At 43.3% G+C, this 13,585-nt stretch overlaps 1 protein-coding gene across 1 annotated transcript in view; it reads left to right on the forward strand.

The window, feature by feature from the left end:
• Positions 1-13,585, forward strand: part of PPP6R3 (protein phosphatase 6 regulatory subunit 3) — a 177,534-nt gene that overhangs the window by 11,103 nt on the left and 152,846 nt on the right. The gene's annotated exons all lie outside the window — the stretch shown is intronic.

Consider the following 13,585-nt stretch of genomic DNA (forward strand, 5'->3'; position numbering starts at 1 on the left):
GAGAAGATGATGGGTGAGCTCCAGTCCATGCTGAGGATGGCTGAAGACTGGAGTGGTGGATTGGCTCACAACACCCTTGGGTGCATTGGCAGCATATGTTTTGTCCTGCCTATGTGACCCAAGGATGAAGGGCAAAGCTGACACCCCTGACCGGCCCAGGTGAAGGGCCCTCCTGGCTGAAGAGGCTAGGCGAGTCAAGGAGAGGAGGCTGGAGTGCAACCAGGAGAAGGGTGCTGGAGCACCTATTATTAGCACAGTCCACCCCTAGCAGCAGTGTCACCACCACTTCCTGGTCCAGCAGCATGGTGTCCCTGGCAGGGCCAAGGGAGCAGCTAGTTCCACCAGTGGTTCTACCTTGGTACTTTGCCAGGGGTAAAGGAGGAGCCCACGGAGCCCTGCAGCAGTGCTGAGCAGCATGTTCTGCAGTACCTACAGGAGCTGGTGGCAGGCAGGGAGATAGAGCCAATCTAGTTTTGGGCAAGGCATTGCCAATTCTGGCTGGACTTTGGTGATGGTTGCTGGATGGTTCCTGTCATGCCTGCCAAGCAGTATCCAGAGTGAGAGGGTGTTCTTCATGGCTGAGGACATGGTGACACCCCATCACTCACACTTGGAGACTGGCTTGGTGGAGCAGCTGGTTTCCTGAAGGCCAACCTCTCCCTGCTGCGTTTTCCAGAGCTGGCTATGGAGGGTGAGTGACTCATGGTCACACTGCACGTTAGTGCTGCTGACACACACAGACATGCATGCACGCCACTGCCATGGCCAATGATGAGATGATAGACTGGTGCGCTGACCCATGTGTCAGGCTGTCAGTTGGGGCCCGGCACCAATCTGAGGCCATGATGTTATCCACAGGGGTGGAGCCACCATTGGGCCAATGGCTTCAAAGAACCTGGGCCACGCCTTCCAGTACTTCTGAATACATTTTGAAATTCCCTCCTCCCTCTCCCCAGCCAATGGGGGCACAGTTGCCCATAACAACTCTTGATTTGTATGATAACCAGCCAACGAAGAAGCAAGGAGATCACAAGCCAATCACAAGCCAGGGCCAGAAAACCAACTAGCAAGGGAATAACGGGCCACCAACAGGCCACTCAAAACATTTTGATCAAAATGGGGTTGTTTTGAGCTTGAAACAAGCCCTTTATTTGAAGGGTGTTTTGTTTCAAGTTCAAAACACTCTAAATGGCCCATTTCAACTCAAAATGTTTTGACGTAAATTCATTTTGCACATCCCTACTGTGAAGGCATTCTGTTTCTCTTGCACTGAACACACATTGGTCTTGGAGAAGAAATATGTGGTTACACCTAGACAATTGTTCTTAACAAAATTATCCTGCATAGAGTCTAAAAATTAAAAATCGGGGTTCAGCTTAGATTCATCAATTAACTCATCAGTTCAATTTTGGTTCAGACATTTTGAATGGGTTTTGAACAAATTTAAGATACATTTCATGCAGAATAATGTCCAATTATTTTAGTTGCAATGTAAGTTTATAAAATGAATACAGTTCTTTCATTTGATATTTTAAAAACATTTTGAGTTTTTAAAAGGGTTTTACAAACAAAATACATACAGCAGAATGAAAAATAGGAAATTGAAAGATTAATTATACAACTGAAAGCTGAGTGCCTGACTCAGTGCCTGTTTATACATACAATTACCAGTCTTTGTATTTAAGGATTCAGTTATGGTTCAAGGCAACTAAGAGATTTTAGGTTCAGGTTCAATTACAGTTCACTGGAAAAATATCTCAAAATGATTTGGAGGTTCGGGTTCAAAGTTGTATCAACTCTCCAATTCTGCCACCTCCCATTATGTGAATTCTTACTAATATCCATTCAAGACATAACATGGATTCCCAAGCATAAAGAGCAATCCAACAGATGATAGCTGTTATCATTATCAAGAGGCGCATACTGAAAGGATATTAAAAAGTGCCAATAACTTAAATGGAATTTTTAATAAATATGTTTCATATGGTTCTAAGTAATAAAACAGGCTTTTGTTGTGAGCAAGAATGTTGATACTAGGTTGGTTGGTTGCATAGTGTTTAACAAATCTTGAAGATTTCCAATACATCACCCCTGCTAACTGAACAAAAAGGCACCTTTTAAAAGTGGTGATTCTCTTTATTTAGTAGGGGGAGAGTAACTGGCCCTATCCATCCCCAGCACAGCATCCCTCCAGTGGCTGTTGCTGGTGTCTATCTTATGAGAGTTTTTGTTGTTGTTTTTTAGAGTGTGAGCCCTTTGGGGACTGGGAACCATTTTTTAAAAAATTATTTATATCTATATAAACCTCTTTAAGAACTTTTGTTGAAAAGTTGTATATAAATCATATTTGTATTCGTCACTTGGCTGGAGTTGGGGGGAAGATACTTGGAATGTGTTCTGCTGCAGCAACATGGTTGATTTCATAGTTAAATAGACTTGACCCTGATATTATTATGGAATGAAATATTTCAACAAGATAATCCATGTGGTGTTGTTTGGAGTTGGAAATTGGTTGACTTAAAAAATAAATAAATATCAGACCAGTTTCATCTGTGGTTTCTCTAAGTAGCAGTAGCTGTTTTGCTGTTGGAAATTGCAATTCCAGATAATACATGTTACATAAGCATATGGATATAGATTGTTTGATCTTCTTTTATTTATGCTGGTCACAAGTTCAGGAAAACACACATACACACAAAGTCAGTGTGTTTACAATTGAAAACAGAACTTGGACACATTTGGGATGCCTGGGCTCCCACGTTCAAGGCTTACCTTGCCAGCTGGCAGCTTCTCCCTGTCTAGAGTCATACAGGCAGATTTGTGAAAACGAACAGAATAAGCCAGAGGGAAATAACAGCACAAATTATCTACCCTCTCCACCCCCTTGTTCCACAGAAAGGCATTGTGAGATCTCTTTACCCTCACTTACAGCATTTAGCTATTAATGTTTTGGAAGCTAGAATGGCTGCCAATTCCAGGGTAGCAATTTTTCATTGCTTGCTACCCTGTGCTCATTGTGGGAGTCCCAGAGGAAGAGGCTAGGATGTGGTTGCTCAGCATATAATAAAACCACAAGATGGTATAGTAATAGTTCTCTATTATGAAATGTTCTCTCTGGATAGTGAGTAGGTCATCTCATATCTTCATCCTAATGTGCCTTATGCAGATTTCCCTTTCTATGTCTGGCGTTTCATAAACTCCTTTTATTTTTCTCATCCTTTCTATATACCTTTCAGCTTTCTCTGTGGTGCATGCCACAGTACATACTCAGCCTCAAATATCTTAAGAGACATGTTGCCTCTACTTTACTGAGCTTTGAAGCAAACAGCAGTATAGCCCTGGAGAAGTACGTAAGAGCACCAGCCTGACTCTGCCTTGATCTTATCCAGGAATGCCACAAAATCATCTCTGCTTCTGCTGCTTGTGCCATATATGCTGAAGGCTGGCTATCCATCATCTTTTAAGCGGTTAGATCAGAGCAATCTCAGGCACAGGATTATACTGGACAAAAAGAGGACTGTTGTTCCATTCAATTATAGCCATTCTGGTAGATGGAACAAATGGATTGTTGAGAGAGAACTAGTCTAGTCCTGAATCTAGATGGGCTTTACAGGGTTGGCTTCAGTAAAGAAGTGAGGCTCAAACAAGAGAATATGTTTTCTGGGTCTTGGTAAAAGTCAGAACAGAATGAAATAAGCCAAAACAACCCCTTAAATATCAAACTGGATCCTAAAACCAATGGGATGTGTAGGAGACTCTGGAGAGCAATATTTTAGCACTGAAATATTTCCACTTTTCCACTTTTATTAACCCCTTCAAAGCCAAAAATGGAATGGAATGTTGGAACAGCTTGCAACAGCCTAGACCAGGGATGGGGAACCTTGGCACTCCTGCAGATGTTGGCCTACAATTCCCATAATCCCTAGCTATTGGCCTCTGTGGCTGGGGATTATGGGAGTTGTAGTTCAAAAACAGCTGGAGTGCCAAGGTTCCCCATCCCTGGCCTAGACTATGGCACATTTATTCACCCAGTCACCGCCAGAATGGAGGAATGGCCTGAAACAGCCTGGAATGGCTGCCTCGCTGTCAGACTGCATCCCCAAAACGGTGGAATGTGCTGGAGACACTGGAGATCAATATTATAGTGTTGTATATTTTTAACAAATGTATTTAACAACACAAGGCATTCAGATATACTTTGAATACCAGCTTGTCCTCCAGCCTATCTTCACCTACAGGCAGCTTTTGAAAGAGAGTTTTCTTGAAAAAAACCTGGCAATTAGTTTCTTCAGAAGGAATCCAAACAGCACTTCCCAGCCCAGTTAACATCAGCTACTGGCTGGATAAGCTTTGCTTGCAGGTTGTGTGCCCTTCTCTTTGCCATTGTATTGCATCTGGAAATAATTTCACTCAAGTGGAGTGTTTTGTTTTGCTTGCCTCTACCAGGAAACGTGCCAGTGTCTGACCTGACCATTGCTTGTGGACAGCCAAATACTGTGTATGGAATTGCCTGTACTCTGGCACCCAACTTGGGTTTGTCCTTTCCTTCAAAGCAGAAACAGCTACTGCTACAGAATTCAAGTGGTGCTAACTACTGAGCACATCTATGATTTAGTTCACTGAGCATATGTGTATTGCACCAAGAGCTCTGTTGGGTTGCAGAGACTGAAAAGACAAAGCAACTGTAATGTGTGCATGTATATGCAGAATATGTATATAAAGTGATTCCCCCTTCTTTCATTGCTGTCAGTCCCTGCTGCCTTTCTCTGCCCCTCCTCTGCTATATCGATAGCCCTGTCTCAAAGGTTTTATACTTTGCCCTCTATCTAACTGTGGTTAACAACCCTGAGGTAGTAAAATCTGTGGGAAGTACACAAATAAGTGCTTATTTGTGCCTTGAAAATATCCAAGGCATATAACTAGAACAAGGTATGACACAGCACAGGATGAAAGCACTTTTGCTGCCTACTTCTGTAGGTATAGACTAGAGCAGGGATTCTCAAACTTGGGTCCTCAGGTGTTATTGGACTTCAACTCCCATAATCCCCAGCTCTCAGTGGCCTTTGGTTGGGGATTATGGGAGTTGAAGTCCAATAACACCTGAGGACCCAAGTTTGAGAATCACTGGACTAGAGAATAAAATCTTCTACCCATCTTCTAATTTTCATGTGAGAATCTAGAGATTTACTCCTCCCCCAATTATTTTTATTCAATAAATAAATATTTATTTTGGGGTTCTAATGCAGCCATTGGGGTTCTGATGCCTTTCTTCAAATAAACATAGCTGTTAGACTATTGTTTTGGGGATTCCAAAGGTCTTCCCTCTTCTGTTGTAGGGAAATGGCATTTTCCCAGTACACAATTTACAATGTTTTGTTACTGGGACATGTGTAACTTTTCCCCTGCCCTGCAGTGACCCTTCTGTTATGAATATTATGTGGATGGTGGCAATGTTACTGCCATAGGTACCTCTTGGATAGTGCTCATTACATCAGCACTTGAACAGTAATAAAGCCCCTCATTTTCCCTGACAATTTTATTTGTGTTAATTTTTCCAAGGTTTCTTTTTAATTTGTTTTTATTCTTTAGAGACTGAGCTCTCCCCTGCTGTAGCATGAAAGTATGTGGACAGTTTGCCATTTTAAACAACTATGAAGCTATGAACAAAGTTTATTTCTCCTGTTGCATAAATGCCCCTCCATTTCAAAGATTTGTTTTCTGGGAAATGGTGTGCTCCTCCCCTTTCTTAAGAATTGTAGTGCACTTTGCCTGTGGATGAGCAAAGCCCTCTCTGTTGAAACCTCTAACAGCAAGTGAAATTGACAACACTCTATATCAAAGTTGTGACTTGTCTACTGTTGTTATCTTACCCTGTGGAAAACTGGCTGTAAGCACTTGCAGGAGGATCATGCAAAGGAAATGTGTGCATTTGGGGTGTGCTTTGGCTGATTGTTGGGGTAAGATAAAAGAGCCAGGGACATGAGAAAGTCCTAGAAATAAATTTATTGCTCTTATGGGTGCCAAGCAAAATCTGAAAACATGTGAGCAGTTTGTGCTGGATTATAAGCAACGGTGCCATATGAGTGGTATTTTTCATAATTGGCTCAGCTCTCTGATAGGATATAAACTGGGACCCATAAGAAATCCTTCTGTCCAGTTTTCCAGGAGACCAAGCATTGCCACCCTGCTGTATAAGTGAACAACTGTGGTTACACCTACTGCTTCTAGTTTGACCCTCTGTTTCATAAATTGTGGAGTAAAACTATGTTCACTTCAAATGCTACAAAAAAATCAAAAGTGCAGAGCTAGAAATGAATACAAATTGCATAATTATATACAATTTATTAGGGCAGTTCACACAATCAATATTAGGGTAGAAGAAGCCTCCTACCCTAATTTGAGAGCTGGGTCCACTCCTGATTTTTATTTTTATTTTTATCGTGTGTGAGATACAAACAAGGTCAGAAGTGGGGAACTTGATTGTCAGTCAAGCCCTAGCTGGGTAGAACAGGCGCGCCATACCCAGATTCAGTCCCCGGCTTCTGAATAAGGTAAGCAGGGAAATCGTCCTACCCATTTGAAGCTTGACTAATGATCAAGCAACCCACCTCTGACCTTGCTTTTATCCAACACACAAATGAAAATTGGGAGCATGTGTGCCCAGCTCCTACCTTAATGTTGACTGTGTGAACTGCCCTATTATTTAAACACATGTTTTTCTAGTTGCATAACGTAGAATATCTGGCTACAGAATTTCAAATGACTTAGTAACGGAATTCTAGACTCTGAGATTACAATATGCTCTGAGAGCTTGTGATAATCAGGAACATCTGTGTCCAGACAGTAAATTCTGATTTTCATGTGTTCCAAATTTATTGGAACACAGGCAGCTTTTATTGTCCAGCCTGAAGGACACAACAAGAAGAAGGTAAAAACAAGCACAGAATCTTATGCTCCATAGAAAACTAAAAATGCTTTCCACAGATGTTAAGTTGTAATCAACCTTTGCAGTTGAACATCCCACAAGCACCACATTACTGTCCGATAGCTTGGAGGGGAGCTACAGTGGAAGTGACATGAAGGTCATTGTGAGAACAACCTTCATGTCTTGAGACAATATTAATTAGCAGTGCTCTCCTTAGAGCACTGCTAATTAATATTGTCTTGAGACATGAAAGTCGTTCATACAACTGGCCAAAGCAGGGTAGGAATGGGAAAACCAGGGTAGAGAGGCTTATGTGGAGCCACAGGACCCACTCCTACCCCGATGCTCCAGATCAGGACTACCCTATATTTGTACCTTGGTGTTAACCAAAGTAAGAGTGGGGGGGAAGCCCCATCTTACCTCACAGCCCCGACTGTGTGCGCAATTGGTGCTGTTCACAGCAGCTCCTGGCAGCCCAGCTCATTTCTAACCATTGAGTGCCACCTATAGAGTGGCCAGGAAGCCAGGAGCTGCTGTGTTGATGCAGGCAGCCTGTCTTCTGCCCACATCATGCATTGTGGGATACTGGAGGACTTCCTCCTCCAGATCCCTGCTGAAGACATATCCACTGTGCTGACCGTGTGGGCTCATGGCACACTGGAGCACATAAAACCCTTGCTCATGTGGGGGAAGATAGGTTTAATCCTGCCTTCCACCCAGCCCTCTCTAGCCCCAGGGATTTTGGTTGTGTGAACAACCTGATGGAATTAAAGTTCTAAATAAAGTAATCTATTTAGGATATCCATCATGGAGATAAATTGAGACCTACATTAGGGGTGTGCACGGAGCTGGCTGATCCGGTCCAGTTCGAGTCTGAAAAGGACCTGAACCAGACTGGGCCAGTTCGGTCCTGTACCTCCTTGAACCCCATCCCCCACAGTTCAGTCCGTTCCGGTGGTGGTGGTGGGGCATTCGTGGATGTTAAAAAAAATTAAAAACAATTTTTTTAAAAAACTTACACCTTCTGGGTAAGATTATCAGTCTAACAAAGCAAAATCAGAGTAGAGAAAGCATGGTCGGAATGGGAATTCCCTTACTGGCTGTCTCTACCCCCAATGGCCCTCATAGTTAATAGGGTTGCTGGTGCTAAGAGTCGATGCCAGGAGCTGCATCTCCAACAATTACATTATACTTAAGAATCTCTCCTGGTTTTTTGCAACCAAAGCAGCAAAACTGTCATTGTACAGATCAGAAATAAATGTGATCTATTTAATAAACAAACAATTGCCTGCTAAAATGAGTACCCAAATAACATTGAGTTCAGGGTGGCTATCAACTTAACATTTACTCAAATAGGAAAGAATGTCTCGGCTAAGTAAAGTTCACTGCAATAGTAATTGCTTCTTTGGAAGTTGAGCCAGCATCCACCACCTCAAGAGGCTTAGGATTCAAGTTTACATTTTGGTGAGATTTGCTGTCCCAGACTTGTATGTTTTTCTAATTAGCAAAGTGACTGGAGCCATTCCTCTTCCTTATAAAGCAAAGCAGAAGAGGCTAGAAGAGTGCTGGACACTCACCTACTTCCTGAACATGGGGTGTTAGTTTTTTATGAGGAACTGGGAATGCATAAATAACTTGAGGCCAGTGTATTTGGTCCTGGACTCTGTATTTAGACAGGTGTTTATCCTAGAGAGCTGTTCCCCTTCTGTACCTTTCACCAGCTCAAGCCATAAATTATTCGTTTCTGCAGATGCCTAATAAGCTTGAGTAACAAATAAATATGGGTAAATGTCAAGAGGTTTGGCAGTTTTGATGATAAAACTCATTAAGAGGAGGTGTTTTCCTTTCTGAGCTCTCTTTTTATGGCTTTTGCATTTAGGGGAAAAGGAAGATGTTTCAGAATTATACACTTTCTCTCCTCATTCCTTCCATAATCCAACCCAGCCTCTTCGGCTGGCATAACAAGAAGGAAGGTTGAATTGGTGGGATTTTGGAGATTCTTCTGTTCTTTTCCCACCACTCCCGATTCTTATTTTCTCCCAACACCCCCAGTGCCTGCCTATCTGGAAGTTCCCTGCCATTGCTTAACTGGGTGCTAGAGCACACAGCAGTCTCAAAATGCCAGGTTTTTGTTTGTTTTTCTTCTGCACAGGGGGAAACTAGCTCTACGAACTGCCCAGCTAGTACTGGTCCCACAGTGACCCCCTGCCAGCTGTGTGGACCAGTGAGGGAGGACCATCACACACTAAAGCACTTGTGTTTACTATTGCAGGGGGAGGGGGAAAGAAAATGTATTGAAACATGACTAAACCATAAAGATGTGGCTATGCTCACAGATTTTCTGACCGTATTTAGTCCCTCTGTTTTCTGCTCTCTTCACTGATGCTCTTCTTTAGTGCTGTTCCTTCCAACCAAGCAGTCAGATGGGTCCCTGACAGTATGATCCCTGACATTTTCACTAGAGGGGGCTCTCCAATAGCATTCCAATCTCTGAAATCCATCTTCAGACTCAATCTATCAACCAGTCTTGATTACAATCATAGACCAGCATAAAGTATAAGGGTGGTTGCATGCTAAAAGTGAGAGTAGATTATGATGACGACGATGATGATGATAATATAATGTTAATAATATTCATAACTAGCTTAACTCCTGCAGAGCATCCGTGCTCTAGCACTTGATGGCTCCCCTCACCCCCTGCCTCAGCTCCCTCTCCTCAGAGATCTCTCCACCCGCACCTGAGCTGTGCTCCTGCTCCTCCTCCTCCATCCCATTGTTTTCACCCCCCTCACCCCTCTTGGTTGCGGCTGCAGAATTGCTGGTGCCGACTGACCAAGCCGCCAGTCCCCACTGCCCAGTCAGGTACTTCTGCTCAAGAACTCTCTCAAGAGTTGCCATGAACGGGACTGGCCATGGGTATGCCTTAGCAAAATATATATAAAGAGGATAATTAATAATTTGTGAGAGAGAGAGTACATATGGAACAGTACTTAAGGTACATAATACTAAAAATAGTAGAAAGTACACTAGAAGTATGAGGGCATAAAAGCCTGAAAAGTAATAAAAGTGCATACAAGGCATAAAAAGGGGGGCATTAAAATGAATGTAAAAATATTAAAAGTCATGAGAAGACTTTTAGGCTTTTATGCCTAAGTAATAAACTTAGCCTAAGTAATAGAACTGGATAACAGCCAGACTATAAGGCTATAAGGAGCAGTAAAAACAGAAAGGAGCATGAGTCTTTCTGTTGAATCAGTACTGAGTGAGCAAGTGTAGAACTAACCCTGAGTCACAAAGGGTCAGATTAAGATTGATAGGGCTCACTGCCTACCAACCGTCAACGAATGCTGGTTGCTATCACACTGAACTTCAGACCTTTGGAACAGGCTTTGGTCAAACCTCCTTTTGAGCTCCCTGTAGTTTCTGTCTCCAGCATTCACTATGAGGAGTGTCAAAAGCAAGCAGCTTTTACAAATATTAATTCCAGTTGTCCCTGGAGGATAGACCACGGGCAGTGATTGTTTTCCAGCACTTGGAAGTTGTGCTGATGTGTGCCCGTTGCTGTTTTGGTAGCAATTGAATGCAGTCAAATGCTACCTAGCTCACTCAAGCCCAATGTGTCAGTTTTGATTGCATAACCAGCTACGTAGTGATCCACCAATTGTTCATTAACCCATCACTGGAAAACTGTCCTTAAAGTGGACCACCTTGGTCGTTTCCATCTTGGATTTTTCTTTAGCAAATCTAAGACTTGGTTTTGCTCAAATGTAAAAAAACTACATGCAAGTGTTTGTGTTGCTTTGTGTTTCAGCGTCACCCATGCCAGTCCGATGTCTTCATTATGCAGGCTCTGGTTATTGTGTGTTTTAAAGCATGCCCAACCCATTTTATGGTCTCAGCTCTCATTATTCCAGGCCATCTGTGTTGGCCCCAGACCAGCTGGGGAAGAACTATGATGCATATGGGGCAGTGCAAAGAACACACTGTGGTTACCAACATGATGTGCATCCCCTGCGGGAGTCACAGCTACTTTAATTTCCGCTTCAGTCTGAGCTTTAGTGTATCCAATGTTTCCAGCATGTGGCAATAAGTAAATGTAGTTCTTCTGCTGCAGACATGATGCTTGAACAATAGTGTTGCAATACTCCTGCAGAAAGCTACCGGGAAGACTGTGCTATATTGGCATACAAGCACATTACCCCTACCTTCTGACCTCCGTAGTTTGCGAAGTAAGGGACTTCCCTCCTCAAACCCTCCAAATCCACATGTGTGCCAAGCAAAAACAACTCCTTGTTCAAGAGGAGAAAGAGCTTTGAGTCCAGCAGATGGCAGCAGTATCATGCAGCACAAACTACAGCACTCACTGAAATATGTGGAAATTCTATGATTTACAAAAAGTATGTGAAGGACAGAAAGGCTTGATCAGATGGGGTTCTGGTGCTCTCAAGTGGTAAATTGGGAGAAGTACAGACATGCCCTTAAACATTCTACTTTACTATCTGAATCATAAAAACATAGATTTGGTGGGACCTTGTAGACCGTCTAGCCCAACCACCTGCTTAAAGCAGGAAATCCAGAGTTATAGCATCCCCCTAGAAGATGGCTGTCTGGTCTCTGGCTGAAGACCTCCAGTGAGGCAGAACCTATACCACGAGGGAGAACTTACCCCAGCCCTAGGCAACTGGCTTCACTGTCAAACTGTTTTTGAAAGGTTTCATTAAGAAAGGTTTTGTTAGGTTTCTCCTAAAAATTAACCCAAATCTACCCTCCTGTAACTTAAGCTCATTAGATCTAGTCCCACCATTTGGAGCAATAGAGAACAGACTGGTTCACATGGTTCTATTTAGGGTAGAGGTAGGCTTATTAGGGTAGACTTATTCCTACACAAGTACAGGAGCTGTGCGTGTTCCCGTTTTCCAATCACCTGTGAATAAAAGGCAAGATAGAAGGGGGGTGGGGAGAAGTGACCATCAGTGAAGCAGCAGCTAGGTTGGAGGGTTCTGTTCTCCTACCCAACAGCTTTGCCCAGTTCTTTAACAAGGTAGGATGAGAAAAGCCCTCTGACCCAGCTGCTGCTTAGGAGGTGGTCACTTTCTCCCTCTCCTACTTTGCTTCTTACTCCCAGGCAATCAGAACATCATGAGAGCTGCCTTAACAAGCTTTTGCCCTCTTCTGTGTGACAGCCCTTCAGATATTTGAAGACCTATCATATCCTTCCTCAGGATTCTCTTCTCTGGGGTTAATACACAAAGTTCCTTCAAACTTTGTTCATTGGACTTGTTTTTCAGAACCCTGACCAACTTGTCTAGATCCTTCTTAAAGTGTGTTACCCAAAACTGGACACGGTACTTCAGATGAGGTCAGATAAGTGCTGAGTTAAGCAGAACTATTACTTCTCCTAACTTGGAAACATGGAGGCTATTCTCACTGTCATACAAAATCGGGCTAAGGAAGCCTAGCCCAATTGTGTATGCCCATGAGAACCACCGGGCTCGCAGCCGAACCCAGTCTCACGAAAGCGGGTCACCTGCTAAAACAACCCTCCCCTAAGCCCAGGTTAGTGGAGCGAATGCTCCGCTAACCTGAGCTTTTCGATCGTGAGTTGCCGCAGCACAGCTCTGCACCACGGCAACACACTAATAGACCCCTGACCGGGAGGCTGAAAATCCCGGCTCGGGGGTCTCTCCAGCATGCCCTGCATGCTCACGCAGGGCATGCTGAAGCTTCCAGGGGCCGCGCAGCCCCTGATCCTCCCAGCCCCCGCCAGTTCTGTAACAGAGTCGGCAGAGTCGTGTGGGTGGCCGGTTTGGCCACCCGGAGCAGACTGACTGCTCATCTGTGGGGAGAGCGGACTCAGCCTGCTCTCCCCGCTAACCCTTCCCAGGCTCTTCTCACCGATCATGAGAAGAGCCTCATGGTCTTATTAATTCAGTCCATAATTTCATCCGTCTTTGTTACAGCTGTATTGCACTGCTTATGTTCAGCTTGTGATTGATTGAACTCCTCAGATTCTTTTCACATGTACTACTTCCAAGCCAGGTGCCCGCTATCCTATACCTATGCATTTGATTATTATTATTATTTGCCTAAGTGTAGAATTTTGCATTTGTTTCTGTAAATTTTCATTTTGTTATGTGTTCTTTCCAGCTTCATGTCCTCTGAAAATGTGATAAGGATTTACCACTTGAAACCTTCCCCAAGTATGACAAGGAGCCATTGAGTAGGGGTGTGCACAGACTGGTTTGTGGTTGAAATGGTCCCCCATGAACCAGGCGGTTCAAGCGCGAACCACTCCAAACTGGTTTGAGCTGGTTCATTGGTTTGACCAGCCCAGCCAGTCAATCCAATAAACTAGACTGTGGAGTGGTGGTGAACAGCCGCATGTGTTCGGCATGCCCCTTCCAACGCACATCTCTACCATTGATGAGCACTCTTTGAGTAGGGTTTTCCAATCAGTTATGAATTTGCATTATGATATGATAATCTAACTTGCTATTCATCTGTTTGCTAACAAAAAATATCATGGGGAACTTTGTCAAGTACTTTTTTGGAAAACAATATTAATTATGTACACAGCATTCCTTTAAGCTAGTAACCTGATCAAAAAATTGCCATCTCTTCTCTTCACAGAAATAAAGGTATTTTATTTCTAAGCCTTCT

The sequence above is a fragment of the Hemicordylus capensis genome, chromosome 1 (genome assembly GCF_027244095.1).
Source record: "Hemicordylus capensis ecotype Gifberg chromosome 1, rHemCap1.1.pri, whole genome shotgun sequence".
NCBI lineage: Eukaryota > Metazoa > Chordata > Lepidosauria > Squamata > Cordylidae > Hemicordylus > Hemicordylus capensis.